Source organism: Salmo salar, chromosome 11 (genome assembly GCF_965601325.2).
Source record: "Salmo salar chromosome 11, fSalSal1, whole genome shotgun sequence".
Lineage (NCBI taxonomy): Eukaryota > Metazoa > Chordata > Actinopteri > Salmoniformes > Salmonidae > Salmo > Salmo salar.
This window is the reverse complement of record NC_138301.1, coordinates 60,955,646-60,979,263: the sequence shown is the minus strand read 5'-3', so window position 1 is coordinate 60,979,263 and position 23,618 is coordinate 60,955,646.

The following is a 23,618-nucleotide window of genomic DNA, read 5'->3' as shown; positions in this document are numbered from 1 at the left end:
TATGTATGGGGTGGTGGTGTGTATGAGGTGGTGGTGTGTATGGGTTGGTGGTGTGTATGAGGTGGTGGTGTGTATGGGGTGGTGGTGTGTATGGGGTGGTGGTGTGTATGGGGTGGTGGTGTGTATGAGGTGGTGGTGTGTATGGGGTGGTGGTGTGTATGGGGTGGTGGTGTGTATGGGGTGGTTGTGTGTATGAGGTGGTGGTGTGTATGAGGTGGTGGTGTGTATGGGGTGGTGGTGTGTATGAGGTGGTGTGTATGTATGGGGTGGTGTGTATGTATGGGGTGGTGGTGTGTATGGGGGGGTGGTGTGTATGGGGTGGTGGTGTGTATGGGGTAGTGGTGTGTATGGGGTGGTGGTGTGTATGGGGTGTGTATGGGGTGGTGGTGTGTATGGGGTGGTGGTGTGTATGGGGTGGTGGTGTGTATGGGGTGGTGGTGTGTATGGGGTGTGTAAAGGGTGGGGGTGTGTATGAGGTGGTGGTGTGTATGGGGTGGTGGTGTGAATTGGGTGGTGGTGTGTATGGGGTGGTGGTGTGGATGAGGTGGTGTTTATGTATGAGGTGGTGTGTATGTATGAGGTGGTGTGTATGTATGGGGTGGTGGTGTGTATGGGGGGGTGGTGTGTATGAGGTGGGGGTGTGTATGAGGTGGAGGTGTTTATGGGGTGGTGGTGTGTAAGGGGTGTCTATTGGGTGGTTGTGTGTATGAGGTGGTGGTGTGTATGGGGTGGTGGTGTGTATGGGGTGGTGGTGTGTATGGGGTGGTTCTGTGTTTGGGGTGGTGGTGTGTATGGGGTGTGTATGGGGTGGGGGTGTGTATGAGGTGGTGGTGTGTATGGGGTGGTGGTGTGTATGTGGTGGTGGTGTGTATGGGGTGTGTATGGGGTGGGGGTGTGTATGAGGTGGTGGTGTGTATGGGGTGGTGGTGTGTATGGGGTGGTGGTGTGTATGGGGTGGTGGTGTGTATGAGGTGGTGGTGTGGATGAGGTAGTGTGTATGTATGGGGTGGTGTGTATGTATGGGGTGGTGTGTATGGGGTGGTGGTGTGTATGGGGTGGTGTGTATGAGGTGGTGTTGTTTATGGGGTGGTGGTGTGTATGTAGTGGTGGTGTGTATGGTGTGTGTATGGGGTGGGGTTGTGTATGAGGTGGTGGTGTGTATGGGGTGGTGGTGTGTATGGGGTGGTGGTGTGTATGGGGTGGTGGTGTGTATGAGGTGGTGGTGTGTATGAGGTGGTGTGTATGTATGAGGTGGTGTGTATGTATGGGGTGGTGTGTATGTATGGGGTGGTGTGTATGGGGTGGTGGTGTGTATGGGGTGGTGTGTATGAGGTGGTGGTGTGTATGGGGTGGTGGTGTGTATGGGGTGTTGTGTATGGGGTGGTGGTGTGTATGGGGTGTGTATGGGGTGGAGGTGTGTATGAGGTGGTGGTGTGTATGGGGTGGTGGTGTGGATGAGGTGGTGTGTATGTATGGGGTGGTGGTGTGTATGGGGTGGTGGTGTGTATGGGGTGGTGGTGTGTATGAGGTGGGGGTGTGTATGGGGTGGTGGTGTGTATGGGGTGGTGTGTATGGGGTGGTGGTGTGTAAGGGGTGTGTATGGGGTGGTTGTGTGTATGAGGTGATGGTGTGTATGGGGTGGTGGTGTGTATGGGGTGGTGGTGTGTATGGGGTGGTTCTGTGTTTGGGGTGGTGGTGTGTATGGGGTGTGTATGGGGTGGGGGTGTGTATGAGGTGGTGGTGTGTATGGGGTGGTGGTGTGTATGGGGTGTGTATGGGGTGGGGGTGTGTATGAGTTGGTGGTGTGTATGGGGTGGTGGTGTGTAAGGGGTGGTGGTGTGTATGGGGTGGTGGTGTGTATGAGGTGGTGGTGTGTATGGGGTGGTGGTGTGTATGGGGTGGTGGTGTGTATGGGGTGGTGGTGTGTATGAGGTGGTGGTGTGTATGGGGTGGTGGTGTGTATGGGGTGGTGGTATGTATGGGGTGGTGTGTATGTATGAGGTGGTGTGTATGTATGGGGTGGTGGTGTGTATGGGGTGGTGGTGTGTATGGGGTGGTGGTGTGTATGGGGTGTGTATGGGGTGGGGGTGTGTATGAGGTGGTGGTGTGTATGGGGTGGTGGTGTGTATGGGGTGGTGGTGTGGATGAGGTGCTGTGTATGTATGAGGTGGTGAGTATGTATGGGGTGGTGGTGTGTATGGGGTGGTGGTGTGTATGGGGGGGTGGTGTGTATGGGGGTGTGGTGTGTATGGGGTGGTGGTGTGTATGAGGTGGGGGTGTGTATGAGGTGGGGGTGTGTATGGGGTGATGGTGTGTATGGGGTGGTGGTGTGTAAGGGGTGTGTATGGGGTGGTTGTGTGTATGAGGTGGTGGTGTGTATGGGGTGGTGGTGTGTATGAGGTGGTGGTGTGTATGGGGTGGTGGTGTGTATGAGGTTGTGGTGTGTATGGGTTGTTGGTGTGTATGAGGTGGTGGTGTGTATGGGGGGGTGGTGTGTATGAGGGGGTGGTGTGTATGAGGGGGTGGTGTGTATGGGCTGGTGGTGTGTATGAGGTGGTGGTGTGTATGGGGTGGTGGTGTGTATGAAGTGGTGGTGTGTATGAGGTGGTGGTGTGTATGGGGTGGAGGTGTGTATGGGGTGGTGGTGTGTATGAGGTGGAGGTGTGTATGGGGTGGTGGTGTGTATGGGGAGGTGGTGTGTATGGGGTGGTGGTGTGTATGAGGTGGTGGTGTGTATGGGTTGGTGGTGTGTATGAGGTGGTGGTGTGTATGGGGTGGTGGTGTGTATGGGGTGGTGGTGTGTATGGGGTGGTGGTGTGTATGAGGTGGTGGTGTGTATGGGGTGGTGGTGTGTATGGGGTGGTGGTGTGTATGGGGTGGTGGTGTGTATGAGGTGGTGGTGTGTATGAGGTGGTGGTGTGTATGGGGTGGTGGTGTGTATGAGGTGGTGTGTATGTATGGGGTGCTGTGTATGTATGGGGTGGTGGTGTGTATGGGGTGGTGGTGTGTTTGGGGTGTGTATGGGGTGGTGGTGTGTATGGGGTGGTGGTGTGTATGGGGTGGTGGTGTGTATGGGGTGGTGGTGTGTATGGGGTGTGTAAAGGGTGGGGGTGTGTATGAGGTGGTGGTGTGTATGGGGTGGTGGTGTGAATTGGGTGGTGGTGTGTATGGGGTGGTGGTGTGGATGAGGTGGTGTTTATGTATGAGGTGGTGTGTATGTATGAGGTGGTGTGTATGTATGGGGTGGTGGTGTGTATGGGGGGGTGGTGTGTATGAGGTGGGGGTGTGTATGAGGTGGAGGTGTTTATGGGGTGGTGGTGTGTAAGGGGTGTCTATTGGGTGGTTGTGTGTATGAGGTGGTGGTGTGTATGGGGTGGTGGTGTGTATGGGGTGGTGGTGTGTATGGGGTGGTTCTGTGTTTGGGGTGGTGGTGTGTATGGGGTGTGTATGGGGTGGGGGTGTGTATGAGGTGGTGGTGTGTATGGGGTGGTGGTGTGTATGTGGTGGTGGTGTGTATGGGGTGTGTATGGGGTGGGGGTGTGTATGAGGTGGTGGTGTGTATGGGGTGGTGGTGTGTATGGGGTGGTGGTGTGTATGGGGTGGTGGTGTGTATGAGGTGGTGGTGTGGATGAGGTAGTGTGTATGTATGGGGTGGTGTGTATGTATGGGGTGGTGTGTATGGGGTGGTGGTGTGTATGGGGTGGTGTGTATGAGGTGGTGTTGTTTATGGGGTGGTGGTGTGTATGTAGTGGTGGTGTGTATGGTGTGTGTATGGGGTGGGGTTGTGTATGAGGTGGTGGTGTGTATGGGGTGGTGGTGTGTATGGGGTGGTGGTGTGTATGGGGTGGTGGTGTGTATGAGGTGGTGGTGTGTATGAGGTGGTGTGTATGTATGAGGTGGTGTGTATGTATGGGGTGGTGTGTATGTATGGGGTGGTGTGTATGGGGTGGTGGTGTGTATGGGGTGGTGTGTATGAGGTGGTGGTGTGTATGGGGTGGTGGTGTGTATGGGGTGTTGTGTATGGGGTGGTGGTGTGTATGGGGTGTGTATGGGGTGGAGGTGTGTATGAGGTGGTGGTGTGTATGGGGTGGTGGTGTGGATGAGGTGGTGTGTATGTATGGGGTGGTGGTGTGTATGGGGTGGTGGTGTGTATGGGGTGGTGGTGTGTATGAGGTGGGGGTGTGTATGGGGTGGTGGTGTGTATGGGGTGGTGTGTATGGGGTGGTGGTGTGTAAGGGGTGTGTATGGGGTGGTTGTGTGTATGAGGTGATGGTGTGTATGGGGTGGTGGTGTGTATGGGGTGGTGGTGTGTATGGGGTGGTTCTGTGTTTGGGGTGGTGGTGTGTATGGGGTGTGTATGGGGTGGGGGTGTGTATGAGGTGGTGGTGTGTATGGGGTGGTGGTGTGTATGGGGTGTGTATGGGGTGGGGGTGTGTATGAGTTGGTGGTGTGTATGGGGTGGTGGTGTGTAAGGGGTGGTGGTGTGTATGGGGTGGTGGTGTGTATGAGGTGGTGGTGTGTATGGGGTGGTGGTGTGTATGGGGTGGTGGTGTGTATGGGGTGGTGGTGTGTATGAGGTGGTGGTGTGTATGGGGTGGTGGTGTGTATGGGGTGGTGGTATGTATGGGGTGGTGTGTATGTATGAGGTGGTGTGTATGTATGGGGTGGTGGTGTGTATGGGGTGGTGGTGTGTATGGGGTGGTGGTGTGTATGGGGTGTGTATGGGGTGGGGGTGTGTATGAGGTGGTGGTGTGTATGGGGTGGTGGTGTGTATGGGGTGGTGGTGTGGATGAGGTGCTGTGTATGTATGAGGTGGTGAGTATGTATGGGGTGGTGGTGTGTATGGGGTGGTGGTGTGTATGGGGGGGTGGTGTGTATGGGGGTGTGGTGTGTATGGGGTGGTGGTGTGTATGAGGTGGGGGTGTGTATGAGGTGGGGGTGTGTATGGGGTGATGGTGTGTATGGGGTGGTGGTGTGTAAGGGGTGTGTATGGGGTGGTTGTGTGTATGAGGTGGTGGTGTGTATGGGGTGGTGGTGTGTATGAGGTGGTGGTGTGTATGGGGTGGTGGTGTGTATGAGGTTGTGGTGTGTATGGGTTGTTGGTGTGTATGAGGTGGTGGTGTGTATGGGGGGGTGGTGTGTATGAGGGGGTGGTGTGTATGAGGGGGTGGTGTGTATGGGCTGGTGGTGTGTATGAGGTGGTGGTGTGTATGGGGTGGTGGTGTGTATGAAGTGGTGGTGTGTATGAGGTGGTGGTGTGTATGGGGTGGAGGTGTGTATGGGGTGGTGGTGTGTATGAGGTGGAGGTGTGTATGGGGTGGTGGTGTGTATGGGGAGGTGGTGTGTATGGGGTGGTGGTGTGTATGAGGTGGTGGTGTGTATGGGTTGGTGGTGTGTATGAGGTGGTGGTGTGTATGGGGTGGTGGTGTGTATGGGGTGGTGGTGTGTATGGGGTGGTGGTGTGTATGAGGTGGTGGTGTGTATGGGGTGGTGGTGTGTATGGGGTGGTGGTGTGTATGGGGTGGTGGTGTGTATGAGGTGGTGGTGTGTATGAGGTGGTGGTGTGTATGGGGTGGTGGTGTGTATGAGGTGGTGTGTATGTATGGGGTGCTGTGTATGTATGGGGTGGTGGTGTGTATGGGGTGGTGGTGTGTTTGGGGTGGTGGTGTTTATGGGGTAGTGGTGTGTATGGGGTGGTGGTGTGTATGGGGTGTGTATGGGGTGGTGGTGTGTATGGGGTGGTGGTGTGTATGGGGTGTGTAAGGGGTGGGGGTGTGTATGAGGTGGTGGTGTGTATGGGGTGGTGGTGTGAATGGGGTGGTGGTGTGTATGGGGTGGTGGTGTGGATGAGATGGTCTTTATGTATGAGGTGGTGTGTATGTATGAGGTGGTGTGTATGTATGGGGTGGTGGTGTGTATGGGGGGGGGGTGTGTATGAGGTGGGGGTGTGTATGAGGTGGAGGTGTGTATGGGGTGGTGGTGTGTAAGGGGTGTGTATTGGGTGGTTGTGTGTATGAGGTGGTGGTGTGTATGGGGTGGTGGTGTGTATGGGGTGGTGGTGTGTATGGGGTGGTTCTGTGTTTGGGGTGGTGGTGTGTATGGGGTGTGTATGGGGTGGGGGTGTGTATGAGGTGGTGGTGTGTATGGGGTGGTGGTGTGTATGGGGTGGTGGTGTGTATGGGGTGTGTATGGGGTGGGGGTGTGTATGAGGTGGTGGTGTGTATGGGGTGGTGGTGTGTATGAGGTGGTGGTGTGTATGGGGTGGTGGTGTGTATGGGGTGGTGGTGTGTATGAGGTGGTGGTGTGTATGGGGTGGTGGTGTGTATGGGGTGGTGGTGTGTATGGGGTGGTACTATGTTTGGGGTGGTGGTGTGTATGGGGTGTGTATGGGGTGGGGGTGTGTATGGGGTGGTGGTGTGTAAGGGGTGTGTATGGGGTGGTGGTGTGTATGGGGTGGTGGTGTGTATGGGGTGGTGGTGTGGATGAGGTGGTGTGTATGTATGGGGTGGTGGTGTGTATGGGGTGGTGGTGTGTATGAGGTGGGGGTGTGTATGGGGTGGTGGTGTGTATGGGGTGGTGTGTATGGGGTGGTGGTGTGTAAGGGGTGTGTATGGGGTGGTTGTGTGTATGAGGTGGTGGTGTGTATGGGGTGGTGGTGTGTATGGGTTGGTGGTGTGTATGGGGTGGTGGTGTGTATGGGGTGGTACTGTGTTTGGGGTGGTGGTGTGTATGGGGTGTGTATGGGGTGGGGGTGTGTATGGGGTGGTGGTGTGTAAGGGGTGTGTATGGGGTGGTTGTGTGTATGAGGTGGTGGTGTGTATGGGGTGGTGGTGTGTATGGGGTGGTGGTGTGTATGGGGTGGTACTGTGTTTGGGGTGGTGGTGTGTATTGGATGTGTATGGGGTGGGGGTGTGTATGAGGTGGTGGTGTGTATGGGGTGGTGGTGTGTATGTGGTGGTGGTGTGTATGGGGTGTGTATGGGGTGGGGGTGTGTATGAGGTGGTGGTGTGTAGGGGGTGGTGGTGTGTATGGGGTGGTGGTGTGTATGGGGTGGTGGTGTGTATGGGGTGGTGGTTTGTATGGGGTGGTGGTGTGTATGAGGTGGTGGTGTGTATGGGGTGGTGGTGTGTATGGGGTGGTGGTGTGTATGGGGTGGTGGTGTGTATGGGGTGGTACTGTGTTTGGGGTGTGTATGGGGTGGGGGTGTGTATGAGGTGGTGGTGTGTATGGGGTGGTGGTGTGTATGGGGTGTGTATGGGGTGGGGGTGTGTATGAGGTGGTGGTGTGTATGGGGTGGTGGTGTGTATGGGGTGGTGGTGTGTATGGGGTGGTGGTTTGTGTGGGGTGGTGGTGTGTATGAGGTGGTGGTGTGTATGGGGTGGTGGTGTGGATGAGGTGGTGTGTATGTATGGGGTGGTGGTGTGTATGGGGTGGTGGTGTGTATGGGGTGGTGTGTATGAGGTGGTGGTGTATGGGATGGTGGTGTGTATGAGGCGGTGGTGTGTATGGGGCGGTGGTGTGTATGGGGCGGTGGTGTATATGAGGTGGTGGTGTGTATGAGGTGGGGGTGTGTATGGGGTGGTGGTGTGTATGGGGTTGTGGTGTGTATGGGGTGGGGGTGTGTATGGGGTGGTGGTGTGGTATTGGTATCCTGGGGGTTTTACTTGCTAATCAATCTGCCTCCCTCTACTCCTGCTCTATGGACTGTTCTTGCTGGGACAAGCTTTGAGTGTTTCACAATATTGTGTGTATGAAGTGGTACCAGTATTGCATGGGGTGGTACCAGTATTGTATGGTAGTGTGTATGTATGGGGTGGTGGTGTGTATGGGGTGGTGTGTATGAGGTGGTGGTGTGTATGGGGTGGTGGTGTGTATGGGGTGGTGGTGTGTATGAGGTGGTGTGTATGTATGAGGTGGTGTGTATGTATGGGGTGGTGGTGTGTATGGGGTGGTGGTGTGTATGGGGTGGTGGTGTGTATGAGGTGGTGTGTATGTATGAGGTGGTGTGTATGTATGGGGTGGTGGTGTGTATGGGGTGGTGGTGTGTATGGGGTGGTGGTGTGTATGGGGTGGTGTGTATGAGGGGGTGGTGTGTATGAGGGGGTGGTGTGTATGGGGTGGTGGTGTGTATGAGGTGGTGGTGTGTATGGGGTGGTGGTGTGTATGAAGAGGTGATGTGTATGAGTTGGTGGTGTGTATGGGGTGGTGGTGTGTATGAGGTGGTGGTGTGTATGAGGTGGAGGTGTGTATGGGGTGGTGGTGTGTACGGGGAGGTGGAGTTTATGGGGTGGTGGTGTGTATGAGGTGGTGGTGTGTATGGGTTGGTGGTGTGTATGAGGTGGTGGTGTGTATGGGGTGGTGGTGTGTATGAGGTGGTGGTGTGTATGGGGTGGTGGTGTGTATGAGGTGGTGGTGTGTATGGGGTGGTGGTGTGTATGGGGTGGTGGTGTGTATGGGGTGGTGGTGTGTATGAGGTGGTGGTGTGTATGAGGTGGTGGTGTGTATGGGGTGGTGGTGTGAATGGGGTGGTGGTGTGTATGGGGTGGTGGTGTGGATGAGGTGGTGTTTATGTATGAGGTGGTGTGTATTTATGGGGTGGTGGTGTGTATGGGGGGGTGGTGTGTATGAGGTGGGGGTGTGTATGAGGTGGAGGTGTGTATGGGGTGGTGGTGTGTAAGGGGTGTGTATGGGGTGGTTGTGTGTATGAGGTGATGGTGTGTATGGGGTGGTGGTGTGTATGGGGTGGTGGTGTGTATGGGGTGGTTCTGTGTTTGGGGTGGTGGTGTGTATGGGGTGTGTATGGGGTGGGGGTGTGTATGAGATGGTGGTGTGTATGGGGTGGTGGTGTGTATGAGGTGTGTATGGGGTGGGGGTGTCTATGAGGTGGTGGTGTGTATGGGGTGGTGGTGTGTATGAGGTTGTGGTGTGTATGGGGTGGTGGTGTGTATGGGGTGGTGGTGTGTATGGGGTGGTGGTGTGTATGGGGTGGTGGTGTGTATGAGGTGGTGGTGTGTATGGGGTGGTGGTGTGTATGGGGTGGTGTGTATGTATGAGGTGGTGTGTATGTATGGGGTGGTGGTGTGTATGGGGTGGTGGTGTGTATGGGGTGGTGGTGTGTATGGGGTGTGTATGGGGTGGGGGTGTGTATGAGGTGGTGGTGTGTATGGGGTGGTGGTGTGTATGGGGTGGTGGTGTGTATGGGGTGGTGGTGTGGATGAGGTGCTGTGTATGTATGAGGTGGTGGTGTGTATGGGGTGGTGGTGTGTATGGGGTGGTGGTGTGTATGGGGTGTGTATGGGGTGGTTGTGTGTATGAGGTGATGGTGTGTATGGGGTGGTGGTGTGTATGGGGTGGTGGTGTGTATGAGGTTGTGGTGTGTATGGGTTGTTGGTGTGTATGAGGTGGTGGTGTGTATGGGTTGGTGGTGTGTATGGGTTGGTGGTGTGTATGAGGTGGTGGTGTGTATAAGGTGGTGGTGTGTATGGGGTGGTGGTGTGTATGGGTTGGTGGTGTGTATGAGGTGGTGTGTATGGGGTGGTGGTGTGTATGGGGTGGTGGTGTGTATGGGGTGGTGGTGTGTATGGGGTGGTGGTGTGTATGGGGGGGTGGTGTGTATGAGGGGGTGGTGTGTATGAGGGGGTGGTGTGTATGGGTTGGTGGTGTGTATGAGGTGGTGGTGTGTATGGGGTGGTGGTGTGTATGAAGTGGTGGTGTGCATGAGGTGGTGGTGTGTATGGGGTGGTGGTGTGTATGGGGAGGTGGTGTGTATGAGGTGGAGGTGTGTATGGGGTGGTGGTGTGTATGGGGAGGTGGTATGTATGGGGTGGTGGTGTGTATGAGGTGGTGGTGTGTATGGGTTGGTGGTGTGTATGAGGTGGTGGTGTGTATGGGGTGGTGGTGTGTATGGGGTGGTGGTGTGTATGGGGTGGTGGTGTGTATGAGGTGGTGGTGTGTATGGGGTGGTGGTGTGTATGGGGTGGTGGTGTGTATGGGGTGGTTGTGTGTATGAGGTGGTGGTGTGTATGAGGTGGTGGTGTGTATGGGGTGGTGGTGTGTATGAGGTGGTGTGTATGTATGGGGTGGTGTGTATGTATGGGGTGGTGGTGTGTATGGGGGGGTGGTGTGTATGGGGTGGTGGTGTGTATGGGGTAGTGGTGTGTATGGGGTGGTGGTGTGTATGGGGTGTGTATGGGGTGGTGGTGTGTATGGGGTGGTGGTGTGTATGGGGTGGTGGTGTGTATGGGGTGGTGGTGTGTATGGGGTGTGTAAAGGGTGGGGGTGTGTATGAGGTGGTGGTGTGTATGGGGTGGTGGTGTGAATTGGGTGGTGGTGTGTATGGGGTGGTGGTGTGGATGAGGTGGTGTTTATGTATGAGGTGGTGTGTATGTATGAGGTGGTGTGTATGTATGGGGTGGTGGTGTGTATGGGGGGGTGGTGTGTATGAGGTGGGGGTGTGTATGAGGTGGAGGTGTTTATGGGGTGGTGGTGTGTAAGGGGTGTCTATTGGGTGGTTGTGTGTATGAGGTGGTGGTGTGTATGGGGTGGTGGTGTGTATGGGGTGGTGGTGTGTATGGGGTGGTTCTGTGTTTGGGGTGGTGGTGTGTATGGGGTGTGTATGGGGTGGGGGTGTGTATGAGGTGGTGGTGTGTATGGGGTGGTGGTGTGTATGTGGTGGTGGTGTGTATGGGGTGTGTATGGGGTGGGGGTGTGTATGAGGTGGTGGTGTGTATGGGGTGGTGGTGTGTATGGGGTGGTGGTGTGTATGGGGTGGTGGTGTGTATGAGGTGGTGGTGTGGATGAGGTAGTGTGTATGTATGGGGTGGTGTGTATGTATGGGGTGGTGTGTATGGGGTGGTGGTGTGTATGGGGTGGTGTGTATGAGGTGGTGTTGTTTATGGGGTGGTGGTGTGTATGTAGTGGTGGTGTGTATGGTGTGTGTATGGGGTGGGGTTGTGTATGAGGTGGTGGTGTGTATGGGGTGGTGGTGTGTATGGGGTGGTGGTGTGTATGGGGTGGTGGTGTGTATGAGGTGGTGGTGTGTATGAGGTGGTGTGTATGTATGAGGTGGTGTGTATGTATGGGGTGGTGTGTATGTATGGGGTGGTGTGTATGGGGTGGTGGTGTGTATGGGGTGGTGTGTATGAGGTGGTGGTGTGTATGGGGTGGTGGTGTGTATGGGGTGTTGTGTATGGGGTGGTGGTGTGTATGGGGTGTGTATGGGGTGGAGGTGTGTATGAGGTGGTGGTGTGTATGGGGTGGTGGTGTGGATGAGGTGGTGTGTATGTATGGGGTGGTGGTGTGTATGGGGTGGTGGTGTGTATGGGGTGGTGGTGTGTATGAGGTGGGGGTGTGTATGGGGTGGTGGTGTGTATGGGGTGGTGTGTATGGGGTGGTGGTGTGTAAGGGGTGTGTATGGGGTGGTTGTGTGTATGAGGTGATGGTGTGTATGGGGTGGTGGTGTGTATGGGGTGGTGGTGTGTATGGGGTGGTTCTGTGTTTGGGGTGGTGGTGTGTATGGGGTGTGTATGGGGTGGGGGTGTGTATGAGGTGGTGGTGTGTATGGGGTGGTGGTGTGTATGGGGTGTGTATGGGGTGGGGGTGTGTATGAGTTGGTGGTGTGTATGGGGTGGTGGTGTGTAAGGGGTGGTGGTGTGTATGGGGTGGTGGTGTGTATGAGGTGGTGGTGTGTATGGGGTGGTGGTGTGTATGGGGTGGTGGTGTGTATGGGGTGGTGGTGTGTATGAGGTGGTGGTGTGTATGGGGTGGTGGTGTGTATGGGGTGGTGGTATGTATGGGGTGGTGTGTATGTATGAGGTGGTGTGTATGTATGGGGTGGTGGTGTGTATGGGGTGGTGGTGTGTATGGGGTGGTGGTGTGTATGGGGTGTGTATGGGGTGGGGGTGTGTATGAGGTGGTGGTGTGTATGGGGTGGTGGTGTGTATGGGGTGGTGGTGTGGATGAGGTGCTGTGTATGTATGAGGTGGTGAGTATGTATGGGGTGGTGGTGTGTATGGGGTGGTGGTGTGTATGGGGGGGTGGTGTGTATGGGGGTGTGGTGTGTATGGGGTGGTGGTGTGTATGAGGTGGGGGTGTGTATGAGGTGGGGGTGTGTATGGGGTGATGGTGTGTATGGGGTGGTGGTGTGTAAGGGGTGTGTATGGGGTGGTTGTGTGTATGAGGTGGTGGTGTGTATGGGGTGGTGGTGTGTATGAGGTGGTGGTGTGTATGGGGTGGTGGTGTGTATGAGGTTGTGGTGTGTATGGGTTGTTGGTGTGTATGAGGTGGTGGTGTGTATGGGGGGGTGGTGTGTATGAGGGGGTGGTGTGTATGAGGGGGTGGTGTGTATGGGCTGGTGGTGTGTATGAGGTGGTGGTGTGTATGGGGTGGTGGTGTGTATGAAGTGGTGGTGTGTATGAGGTGGTGGTGTGTATGGGGTGGAGGTGTGTATGGGGTGGTGGTGTGTATGAGGTGGAGGTGTGTATGGGGTGGTGGTGTGTATGGGGAGGTGGTGTGTATGGGGTGGTGGTGTGTATGAGGTGGTGGTGTGTATGGGTTGGTGGTGTGTATGAGGTGGTGGTGTGTATGGGGTGGTGGTGTGTATGGGGTGGTGGTGTGTATGGGGTGGTGGTGTGTATGAGGTGGTGGTGTGTATGGGGTGGTGGTGTGTATGGGGTGGTGGTGTGTATGGGGTGGTGGTGTGTATGAGGTGGTGGTGTGTATGAGGTGGTGGTGTGTATGGGGTGGTGGTGTGTATGAGGTGGTGTGTATGTATGGGGTGCTGTGTATGTATGGGGTGGTGGTGTGTATGGGGTGGTGGTGTGTTTGGGGTGGTGGTGTTTATGGGGTAGTGGTGTGTATGGGGTGGTGGTGTGTATGGGGTGTGTATGGGGTGGTGGTGTGTATGGGGTGGTGGTGTGTATGGGGTGTGTAAGGGGTGGGGGTGTGTATGAGGTGGTGGTGTGTATGGGGTGGTGGTGTGAATGGGGTGGTGGTGTGTATGGGGTGGTGGTGTGGATGAGATGGTCTTTATGTATGAGGTGGTGTGTATGTATGAGGTGGTGTGTATGTATGGGGTGGTGGTGTGTATGGGGGGGGGGTGTGTATGAGGTGGGGGTGTGTATGAGGTGGAGGTGTGTATGGGGTGGTGGTGTGTAAGGGGTGTGTATTGGGTGGTTGTGTGTATGAGGTGGTGGTGTGTATGGGGTGGTGGTGTGTATGGGGTGGTGGTGTGTATGGGGTGGTTCTGTGTTTGGGGTGGTGGTGTGTATGGGGTGTGTATGGGGTGGGGGTGTGTATGAGGTGGTGGTGTGTATGGGGTGGTGGTGTGTATGGGGTGGTGGTGTGTATGGGGTGTGTATGGGGTGGGGGTGTGTATGAGGTGGTGGTGTGTATGGGGTGGTGGTGTGTATGAGGTGGTGGTGTGTATGGGGTGGTGGTGTGTATGGGGTGGTGGTGTGTATGAGGTGGTGGTGTGTATGGGGTGGTGGTGTGTATGGGGTGGTGGTGTGTATGGGGTGGTACTATGTTTGGGGTGGTGGTGTGTATGGGGTGTGTATGGGGTGGGGGTGTGTATGGGGTGGTGGTGTGTAAGGGGTGTGTATGGGGTGGTGGTGTGTATGGGGTGGTGGTGTGTATGGGGTGGTGGTGTGGATGAGGTGGTGTGTATGTATGGGGTGGTGGTGTGTATGGGGTGGTGGTGTGTATGAGGTGGGGGTGTGTATGGGGTGGTGGTGTGTATGGGGTGGTGTGTATGGGGTGGTGGTGTGTAAGGGGTGTGTATGGGGTGGTTGTGTGTATGAGGTGGTGGTGTGTATGGGGTGGTGGTGTGTATGGGTTGGTGGTGTGTATGGGGTGGTGGTGTGTATGGGGTGGTACTGTGTTTGGGGTGGTGGTGTGTATGGGGTGTGTATGGGGTGGGGGTGTGTATGGGGTGGTGGTGTGTATGAGGTGGTGGTGTGTATGGGGTGGTGGTGTGTATGGGGTGGTGGTGTGTATGGGGTGGTACTGTGTTTGGGGTGGTGGTGTGTATTGGATGTGTATGGGGTGGGGGTGTGTATGAGGTGGTGGTGTGTATGGGGTGGTGGTGTGTATGTGGTGGTGGTGTGTATGGGGTGTGTATGGGGTGGGGGTGTGTATGAGGTGGTGGTGTGTAGGGGGTGGTGGTGTGTATGGGGTGGTGGTGTGTATGGGGTGGTGGTGTGTATGGGGTGGTGGTTTGTATGGGGTGGTGGTGTGTATGAGGTGGTGGTGTGTATGGGGTGGTGGTGTGTATGGGGTGGTGGTGTGTATGGGGTGGTGGTGTGTATGGGGTGGTACTGTGTTTGGGGTGTGTATGGGGTGGGGGTGTGTATGAGGTGGTGGTGTGTATGGGGTGGTGGTGTGTATGGGGTGTGTATGGGGTGGGGGTGTGTATGAGGTGGTGGTGTGTATGGGGTGGTGGTGTGTATGGGGTGGTGGTGTGTATGGGGTGGTGGTTTGTGTGGGGTGGTGGTGTGTATGAGGTGGTGGTGTGTATGGGGTGGTGGTGTGGATGAGGTGGTGTGTATGTATGGGGTGGTGGTGTGTATGGGGTGGTGGTGTGTATGGGGTGGTGTGTATGAGGTGGTGGTGTATGGGATGGTGGTGTGTATGAGGCGGTGGTGTGTATGGGGCGGTGGTGTGTATGGGGCGGTGGTGTATATGAGGTGGTGGTGTGTATGAGGTGGGGGTGTGTATGGGGTGGTGGTGTGTATGGGGTTGTGGTGTGTATGGGGTGGGGGTGTGTATGGGGTGGTGGTGTGGTATTGGTATCCTGGGGGTTTTACTTGCTAATCAATCTGCCTCCCTCTACTCCTGCTCTATGGACTGTTCTTGCTGGGACAAGCTTTGAGTGTTTCACAATATTGTGTGTATGAAGTGGTACCAGTATTGCATGGGGTGGTACCAGTATTGTATGGTAGTGTGTATGTATGGGGTGGTGGTGTGTATGGGGTGGTGTGTATGAGGTGGTGGTGTGTATGGGGTGGTGGTGTGTATGGGGTGGTGGTGTGTATGAGGTGGTGTGTATGTATGAGGTGGTGTGTATGTATGGGGTGGTGGTGTGTATGGGGTGGTGGTGTGTATGGGGTGGTGGTGTGTATGAGGTGGTGTGTATGTATGAGGTGGTGTGTATGTATGGGGTGGTGGTGTGTATGGGGTGGTGGTGTGTATGGGGTGGTGGTGTGTATGGGGTGGTGTGTATGAGGGGGTGGTGTGTATGAGGGGGTGGTGTGTATGGGGTGGTGGTGTGTATGAGGTGGTGGTGTGTATGGGGTGGTGGTGTGTATGAAGAGGTGATGTGTATGAGTTGGTGGTGTGTATGGGGTGGTGGTGTGTATGAGGTGGTGGTGTGTATGAGGTGGAGGTGTGTATGGGGTGGTGGTGTGTACGGGGAGGTGGAGTTTATGGGGTGGTGGTGTGTATGAGGTGGTGGTGTGTATGGGTTGGTGGTGTGTATGAGGTGGTGGTGTGTATGGGGTGGTGGTGTGTATGAGGTGGTGGTGTGTATGGGGTGGTGGTGTGTATGAGGTGGTGGTGTGTATGGGGTGGTGGTGTGTATGGGGTGGTGGTGTGTATGGGGTGGTGGTGTGTATGAGGTGGTGGTGTGTATGAGGTGGTGGTGTGTATGGGGTGGTGGTGTGAATGGGGTGGTGGTGTGTATGGGGTGGTGGTGTGGATGAGGTGGTGTTTATGTATGAGGTGGTGTGTATTTATGGGGTGGTGGTGTGTATGGGGGGGTGGTGTGTATGAGGTGGGGGTGTGTATGAGGTGGAGGTGTGTATGGGGTGGTGGTGTGTAAGGGGTGTGTATGGGGTGGTTGTGTGTATGAGGTGATGGTGTGTATGGGGTGGTGGTGTGTATGGGGTGGTGGTGTGTATGGGGTGGTTCTGTGTTTGGGGTGGTGGTGTGTATGGGGTGTGTATGGGGTGGGGGTGTGTATGAGATGGTGGTGTGTATGGGGTGGTGGTGTGTATGAGGTGTGTATGGGGTGGGGGTGTCTATGAGGTGGTGGTGTGTATGGGGTGGTGGTGTGTATGAGGTTGTGGTGTGTATGGGGTGGTGGTGTGTATGGGGTGGTGGTGTGTATGGGGTGGTGGTGTGTATGGGGTGGTGGTGTGTATGAGGTGGTGGTGTGTATGGGGTGGTGGTGTGTATGGGGTGGTGTGTATGTATGAGGTGGTGTGTATGTATGGGGTGGTGGTGTGTATGGGGTGGTGGTGTGTATGGGGTGGTGGTGTGTATGGGGTGTGTATGGGGTGGGGGTGTGTATGAGGTGGTGGTGTGTATGGGGTGGTGGTGTGTATGGGGTGGTGGTGTGTATGGGGTGGTGGTGTGGATGAGGTGCTGTGTATGTATGAGGTGGTGTGTATGTATGGGGTGGTGGTGTGTATGGGGTGGTGGTGTGTATGGGGGGTGGTGTGTATGGGGGGGTGGTGTGTATGGGGTGGTGGTGTGTATGAGGTGGGGGTGTGTATGAGGTGGGGGTGTGTATGGGGTGATGGTGTGTATGGGGTGGTGGTGAGTAAGGGGTGTGTATGGGGTGGTTGTGTGTATGAGGTGGTGTGTATGTATGGGGTGGTGGTGTGTATGGGGTGGTGGTGTGTATGGGGTGGTGGTGTGTATGGGGTGTGTATGGGGTGGGGGTGTGTATGAGGTGGTGGTGTGTATGGGGTGGTGGTGTGTATGGGGTGGTGGTGTGTATGGGGTGGTGGTGTGGATGAGGTGCTGTGTATGTATGAGGTGGTGTGTATGTATGGGGTGGTGGTGTGTATGGGGTGGTGGTGTGTATGGGGGGTGGTGTGTATGGGGGGGTGGTGTGTATGGGGTGGTGTTGTGTATGAGGTGGGGGTGTGTATGAGGTGGGGGTGTGTATGGGGTGATGGTGTGTATGGGGTGGTGGTGAGTAAGGGGTGTGTATGGGGTGGTTGTGTGTATGAGGTGGTGGTGTGTATGGGGTGGTGGTGTGTATGAGGTGGTGGTGTGTATGGGGTGGTGGTGTGTATGAGGTTGTGGTGTGTATGGGTTGTTGGTGTGTATGAGGTGGTGGTGTGTATGGGTTGGTGGTGTGTATGGGTTGGTGGTGTGTATGAGGTGGTGGTGTGTATGAGGTGGTGGTGTGTATGGGGTGGTGGTGTGTATGGGTTGGTGGTGTGTATGAGGTGGTGTGTATGGGGTGGTGGTGTGTATGGGGTGGTGGTGTGTATGGGGTGGTGGTGTGTATGGGGAGGTGGTGTGTATGAGGGGGTTGTGTGTATGAGGGGGTGGTCTGTATGGGGTGGTGGTGTGTATGAGGTGGTGGTGTGTATGGGGTGGTGGTGTGTATGAAGTGGTGGTGTGTATGAGGTGGTGGTGTGTATGGGGTGGTGGTGTGTATGGGGTGGTGGTGTGTATGAGGTGGAGGTGTGTATGGGGTGGTGGTGTGTATGGGGTGGTGGTGTGTATGAGGTGGTGGTGTGTATGGGTTGGTGGTGTGTATGGGGTGGTGGTGTGTATGGGGTGGTGGTGTGTATGGGGTGGTGGTGTGTATGGGGTGGTGGTGTGTATGAGGTGGTGGTGTGTATGGGGTGGTGGTGTGTATGGGGTGGTGGTGTGTATGGGGTGGTGGTGTGTATGGGTTGGTGGTGTGTATGAGGTGGTGGTGTGTATAAGGTGGTGGTGTGTATGGGGTGGTGGTGTGTATGGGTTGGTGGTGTGTATGAGGTGGTGTGTATGGGGTGGTGGTGTGTATGGGGGGGTGGTGTGTATGGGGTGGTGGTGTGTATGGGGTAGTGGTGTGTATGGGGTGGTGGTGTGTATGGGGTGTGTATGGGGTGGTGGTGTGTATGGGGTGGTGGTGTGTATGGGGTGGTGGTGTGTATGGGGTGTGTAAGGGGTGGGGGTGTGTATGAGGTGGTGGTGTGTATGGGGTGGTGGTGTGAATGGGGTGGTGGTGTGTATGGGGTGGTGGTGTGGATGAGGTGGTGTTTATGTATGAGGTGGTGTGTATGTATGAGGTGTTGTGTATGTATGGGGTGGTGGTGTGTATGGGGGGGTGGTGTGTATGAGGTGGGGGTGTGTATGAGGTGGAGGTGTTTATGGGGTGGTGGTGTGTAAGGGGTGTGTATTGGGTTGTTGTGTGTATGAGGTGGTGGTGTGTATGGGGTGGTGGTGTGTATGGGGTGGTGGTGTGTATGGGGTGGTTCTGTGTTTGGGGTGGTGGTGTGTATGGGGTGTGTATGGGGTGGGGGTGTGTATGAGGTGGTGGTGTGTATGGGGTGGTGGTGTGTATGGGGTGGTGGTGTGTATGGGGTGTGTATGGGGTGGGGGTGTGTATGAGGTGGTGGTGTGTATGGGGTGGTGGTGTGTATGGGGTGGTGTGTATGTATGGGGTGGTGTGTATGGGGTGGTGGTGTGTATGGGGTGGTGTGTATGAGGTGGTGGTGTGTATGGGGTGGTGGTGTGTATGAGGTTGTGGTGTGTATGGGGTGGTGGTGTGTATGGGGTGGTGGTGTGTATGGGGTGGTGGTGTGTATGGGGTGGTGGTGTGTATGAGGTGGTGGTGTGTATGGGGTGGTGGTGTGTATGGGGTGGTGTGTATGTATGAGGTGGTGTGTATGTATGGGGTGGTGGTGTGTATGGGGTGGTGGTGTGTATGGGGTGGTGGTGTGTATGGGGTGTGTATGGGGTGGGGGTGTGTATGAGGTGGTGGTGTGTATGGGGTGGTGGTGTGTATGGGGTGGTGGTGTGTATGGGGTGGTGGTGTGGATGAGGTGCTGTGTATGTATGAGGTGGTGTGTATGTATGGGGTGGTGGTGTGTATGGGGTGGTGGTGTGTATGGGGGGTGGTGTGTATGGGGGGGTGGTGTGTATGGGGTGGTGGTGTGTATGAGGTGGGGGTGTGTATGAGGTGGGGGTGTGTATGGGGTGATGGTGTGTATGGGGTGGTGGTGAGTAAGGGGTGTGTATGGGGTGGTTGTGTGTATGAGGTGGTGTGTATGTATGGGGTGGTGGTGTGTATGGGGTGGTGGTGTGTATGGGGTGGGGGTGTGTATGAGGTGGGGGTGTGTATGGGGTGATGGTGTGTATGGGGTGGTGGTGAGTAAGGGGTGTGTATGGGGTGGTTGTGTGTATGAGGTGGTGGTGTGTATGGGGTGGTGATGTGTATGAGGTGGTGGTGTGTATGGGGTGGTGGTGTGTATGAGGTTGTGGTGTGTATGGGTTGTTGGTGTGTATGAGGTGGTGGTGTGTATGGGTTGGTGGTGTGTATGGGTTGGTGGTGTGTATGAGGTGGTGGTGTGTATGAGGTGGTGGTGTGTATGGGGTGGTGGTGTGTATGGGTTGGTGGTGTGTATGAGGTGGTGTGTATGGGGTGGTGGTGTGTATGGGGTGGTGGTGTGTATGGGGTGGTGGTGTGTATGGGGGGGTGGTGTGTATGAGGGGGTTGTGTGTATGAGGGGGTGGTGTGTATGGGGTGGTGGTGTGTATGAGGTGGTGGTGTGTATGGGGTGGTGGTGTGTATGAAGTGGTGGTGTGTATGAGGTGGTGGTGTGTATGGGGTGGTGGTGTGTATGGGGTGGTGGTGTGTATGAGGTGGAGGTGTGTATGGGGTGGTGGTGTGTATGGGGAGGTGGTGTGTATGGGGTGGTGGTGTGTATGAGGTGGTGGTGTGTATGGGTTGGTGTTGTGTATGAGGTGGTGGTGTGTATGGGGTGGTGGTGTGTATGGGGTGGTGGTGTGTATGGGGTGGTGGTGTGTATGAGGTGGTGGTGTGTATGGGGTGATGGTGTGTATGGGGTGGTGGTGTGTATGGGGTGGTGGTGTGTATGAGGTGGTGGTGTGTATGAGGTGGTGGTGTGTATGGGGTGGTGGTGTGTATGAGGTGGTGTGTATGTATAGGGTGGTGTGTATGTATGGGGTGGTGGTGTGTATGGGGGGGTGGTGTGTATGGGGTGGTGGTGTGTATGGGGTAGTGGTGTGTATGGGGTGGTGGTGTTTATGGGGTGTGTATGGGGTGGTGGTGTGTATGGGGTGGTGGTGTGTATGGGGTGGTGGTGTGTATGGGGTGGTGGTGTGTATGGGGTGTGTAAGGGGTGGGGGTGTGTATGAGGTGGTGGTGTGTATGGGGTGGTGGTGTGAATGGGGTGGTGGTGTGTATGGGGTGGTGGTGTGGATGAGGTGGTGTTTATGTATGAGGTGGTGTGTATGTATGAGGTGTTGTGTATGTATGGGGTGGTGGTGTGTATGGGGGGGTGGTGTGTATGAGGTGGGGGTGTGTATGAGGTGGAGGTGTTTATGGGGTGGTGGTGTGTAAGGGGTGTGTATTGGGTTGTTGTGTGTATGAGGTGGTGGTGTGTATGGGGTGGTGGTGTGTATGGGGTGGTGGTGTGTATGGGGTGGTTCTGTGTTTGGGGTGGTGGTGTGTATGGGGTGTGTATGGGGTGGGGGTGTGTATGAGGTGGTGGTGTGTATGGGGTGGTGGTGTGTATGGGGTGGTGGTGTGTATGGGGTGTGTATGGGGTGGGGGTGTGTATGAGGTGGTGGTGTGTATGGGGTGGTGGTGTGTATGGGGTGGTGTGTATGTATGGGGTGGTGTGTATGGGGTGGTGGTGTGTATGGGGTGGTGTGTATGAGGTGGTGGTGTGTATGGGGTGGTGGTGTGTATGGGGTGGTGGTGTGTATGAAGTGGTGTTGTGTATGAGGTGGTGGTGTGGATGAGGTGGTGTGTATGTATGGGGTGGTGTGTATGTATGGGGTGGTGTGTATGGGGTGGTGGTGTGTATGGGGTGGTGTGTATGAGGTGGTGGTGTGTATGGGGTGGTGGTGTGTATGGGGTGGTGTGTATGGGGTGGTGGTGTGTATGGGATGTGTATGGGGTGGGGGTGTGTATGAGGTGGTGGTGTGTATGGGGTGGTGGTGTGTATGGGGTGGTGGTGTGGATGAGGTGGTGTGTATGTATGGGGTGGTGGTGTGTATGGGGTGGTGGTGTGTATGGGGTGGTGGTGTGTATGAGGTGGGGGTGTGTATGGGGTGGTGGTGTGTATGGGGTGGTGTGTATGGGGTGGTGGTGTGTAAGGGGTGTGTATGGGGTGGTTGTGTGTATGAGGTGATGGTGTGTATGGGGTGGTGGTGTGTATGGGGTGGTGGTGTGTATGAGGTTGTGGTGTGTATGGGTTGTTGGTGTGTATGAGGTGGTGGTGTGTATGGGTTGGTGGTGTGTATGGGTTGGTGGTGTGTATGAGGTGGTGGTGTGTATAAGGTGGTGGTGTGTATGGGGTGGTGGTGTGTATGGGTTGGTGGTGTGTATGAGGTGGTGTGTATGGGGTGGTGGTGTGTATGGGGGGGTGGTGTGTATGGGGTGGTGGTGTGTATGGGGTAGTGGTGTGTATGGGGTGGTGGTGTGTATGGGGTGGTGGTGTGTATGGGGTGGTGGTGTGTATGGGGTGGTGGTGTGTATGGGGTGGTGGTGTGTATGGGGTGTGTAAGGGGTGGGGGTGTGTATGAGGTGGTGGTGTGTATGGGGTGGTGGTGTGAATGGGGTGGTGGTGTGTATGGGGTGGTGGTGTGGATGAGGTGGTGTTTATGTATGAGGTGGTGTGTATGTATGAGGTGTTGTGTATGTATGGGGTGATGGTGTGTATGGGGGGGTGGTGTGTATGAGGTGGGGGTGTGTATGAGGTGGAGGTGTTTATGGGGTGGTGGTGTGTAAGGGGTGTGTATTGGGTTGTTGTGTGTATGAGGTGGTGGTGTGTATGGGGTGGTGGTGTGTATGGGGTGGTGGTGTGTATGGGGTGGTTCTGTGTTTGGGGTGGTGGTGTGTATGGGGTGTGTATGGGGTGGGGGTGTGTATGAGGTGGTGGTGTGTATGGGGTGGTGGTGTGTATGGGGTGGTGGTGTGTATGGGGTGTGTATGGGGTGGGGGTGTGTATGAGGTGGTGGTGTGTATGGGGTGGTGGTGTGTATGGGGTGGTGTGTATGTATGGGGTGGTGTGTATGGGGTGGTGGTGTGTATGGGGTGGTGTGTATGAGGTGGTGGTGTGTATGGGGTGGTGGTGTGTATGGGGTGGTGGTGTGTATGAGGTGGTGTTGTGTATGAGGTGGTGGTGTGGATGAGGTGGTGTGTATGTATGGGGTGGTGTGTATGTATGGGGTGGTGTGTATGGGGTGGTGGTGTGTATGGGGTGGTGTGTATGAGGTGGTGGTGTGTATGGGGTGGTGGTGTGAATGGGGTGGTGGTGTGTATGGGGTGGTGGTGTGGATGAGGTGGTGTTTATGTATGAGGTGGTGTGTATGTATGAGGTGTTGTGTATGTATGGGGTGGTGGTGTGTATGGGTGGGTGGTGTGTATGAGGTGGGGGTGTGTATGAGGTGGAGGTGTTTATGGGGTGGTGGTGTGTAAGGGGTGTGTATTGGGTTGTTGTGTGTATGAGGTGGTGGTGTGTATGGGGTGGTGGTGTGTATGGGGTGGTGGTGTGTATGGGGTGGTTCTGTGTTTGGGGTGGTGGTGTGTATGGGGTGTGTATGGGGTGGGGGTGTGTATGAGGTGGTGGTGTGTATGGGGTGGTGGTGTGTATGGGGTGGAGGTGTGTATGGGGTGTGTATGGGGTGGGGGTGTGTATGAGGTGGTGGTGTGTATGGGGTGGTGGTGTGTATGGGGTGGTGTGTATGTATGGGGTGGTGTGTATGGGGTGGTGGTGTGTATGGGGTGGTGTGTATGAGGTGGTGGTGTGTATGGGGTGGTGGTGTGTATGGGGTGGTGGTGTGTATGAAGTGGTGTTGTGTATGAGGTGGTGGTGTGGATGAGGTGGTGTGTATGTATGGGGTGGTGTGTATGTATGGGGTGGTGTGTATGGGGTGGTGGTGTGTATGGGGTGGTGTGTATGAGGTGGTGGTGTGTATGGGGTGGTGGTGTGTATGGGGTGGTGTGTATGGGGTGGTGGTGTGTATGGGATGTGTATGGGGTGGGGGTGTGTATGAGGTGGTGGTGTGTATGGGGTGGTGGTGTGTATGGGGTGGTGGTGTGGATGAGGTGGTGTGTATGTATGGGGTGGTGGTGTGTATGGGGTGGTGGTGTGTATGGGGTGGTGGTGTGTATGAGGTGGGGGTGTGTATGGGGTGGTGGTGTGTATGGGGTGGTGTGTATGGGGTGGTGGTGTGTAAGGGGTGTGTATGGGGTGGTTGTGTGTATGAGGTGATGGTGTGTATGGGGTGGTGGTGTGTATGGGGTGGTGGTGTGTATGAGGTTGTGGTGTGTATGGGTTGTTGGTGTGTATGAGGTGGTGGTGTGTATGGGTTGGTGGTGTGTATGGGTTGGTGGTGTGTATGAGGTGGTGGTGTGTATAAGGTGGTGGTGTGTATGGGGTGGTGGTGTGTATGGGTTGGTGGTGTGTATGAGGTGGTGTGTATGGGGTGGTGGTGTGTATGGGGGGGTGGTGTGTATGGGGTGGTGGTGTGTATGGGGTAGTGGTGTGTATGGGGTGGTGGTGTGTATGGGGTGTGTATGGGGTGGTGGTGTGTATGGGGTGGTGGTGTGTATGGGGTGGTGGTGTGTATGGGGTGGTGGTGTGTATGGGGTGTGTAAGGGGTGGGGGTGTGTATGAGGTGGTGGTGTGTATGGGGTGGTG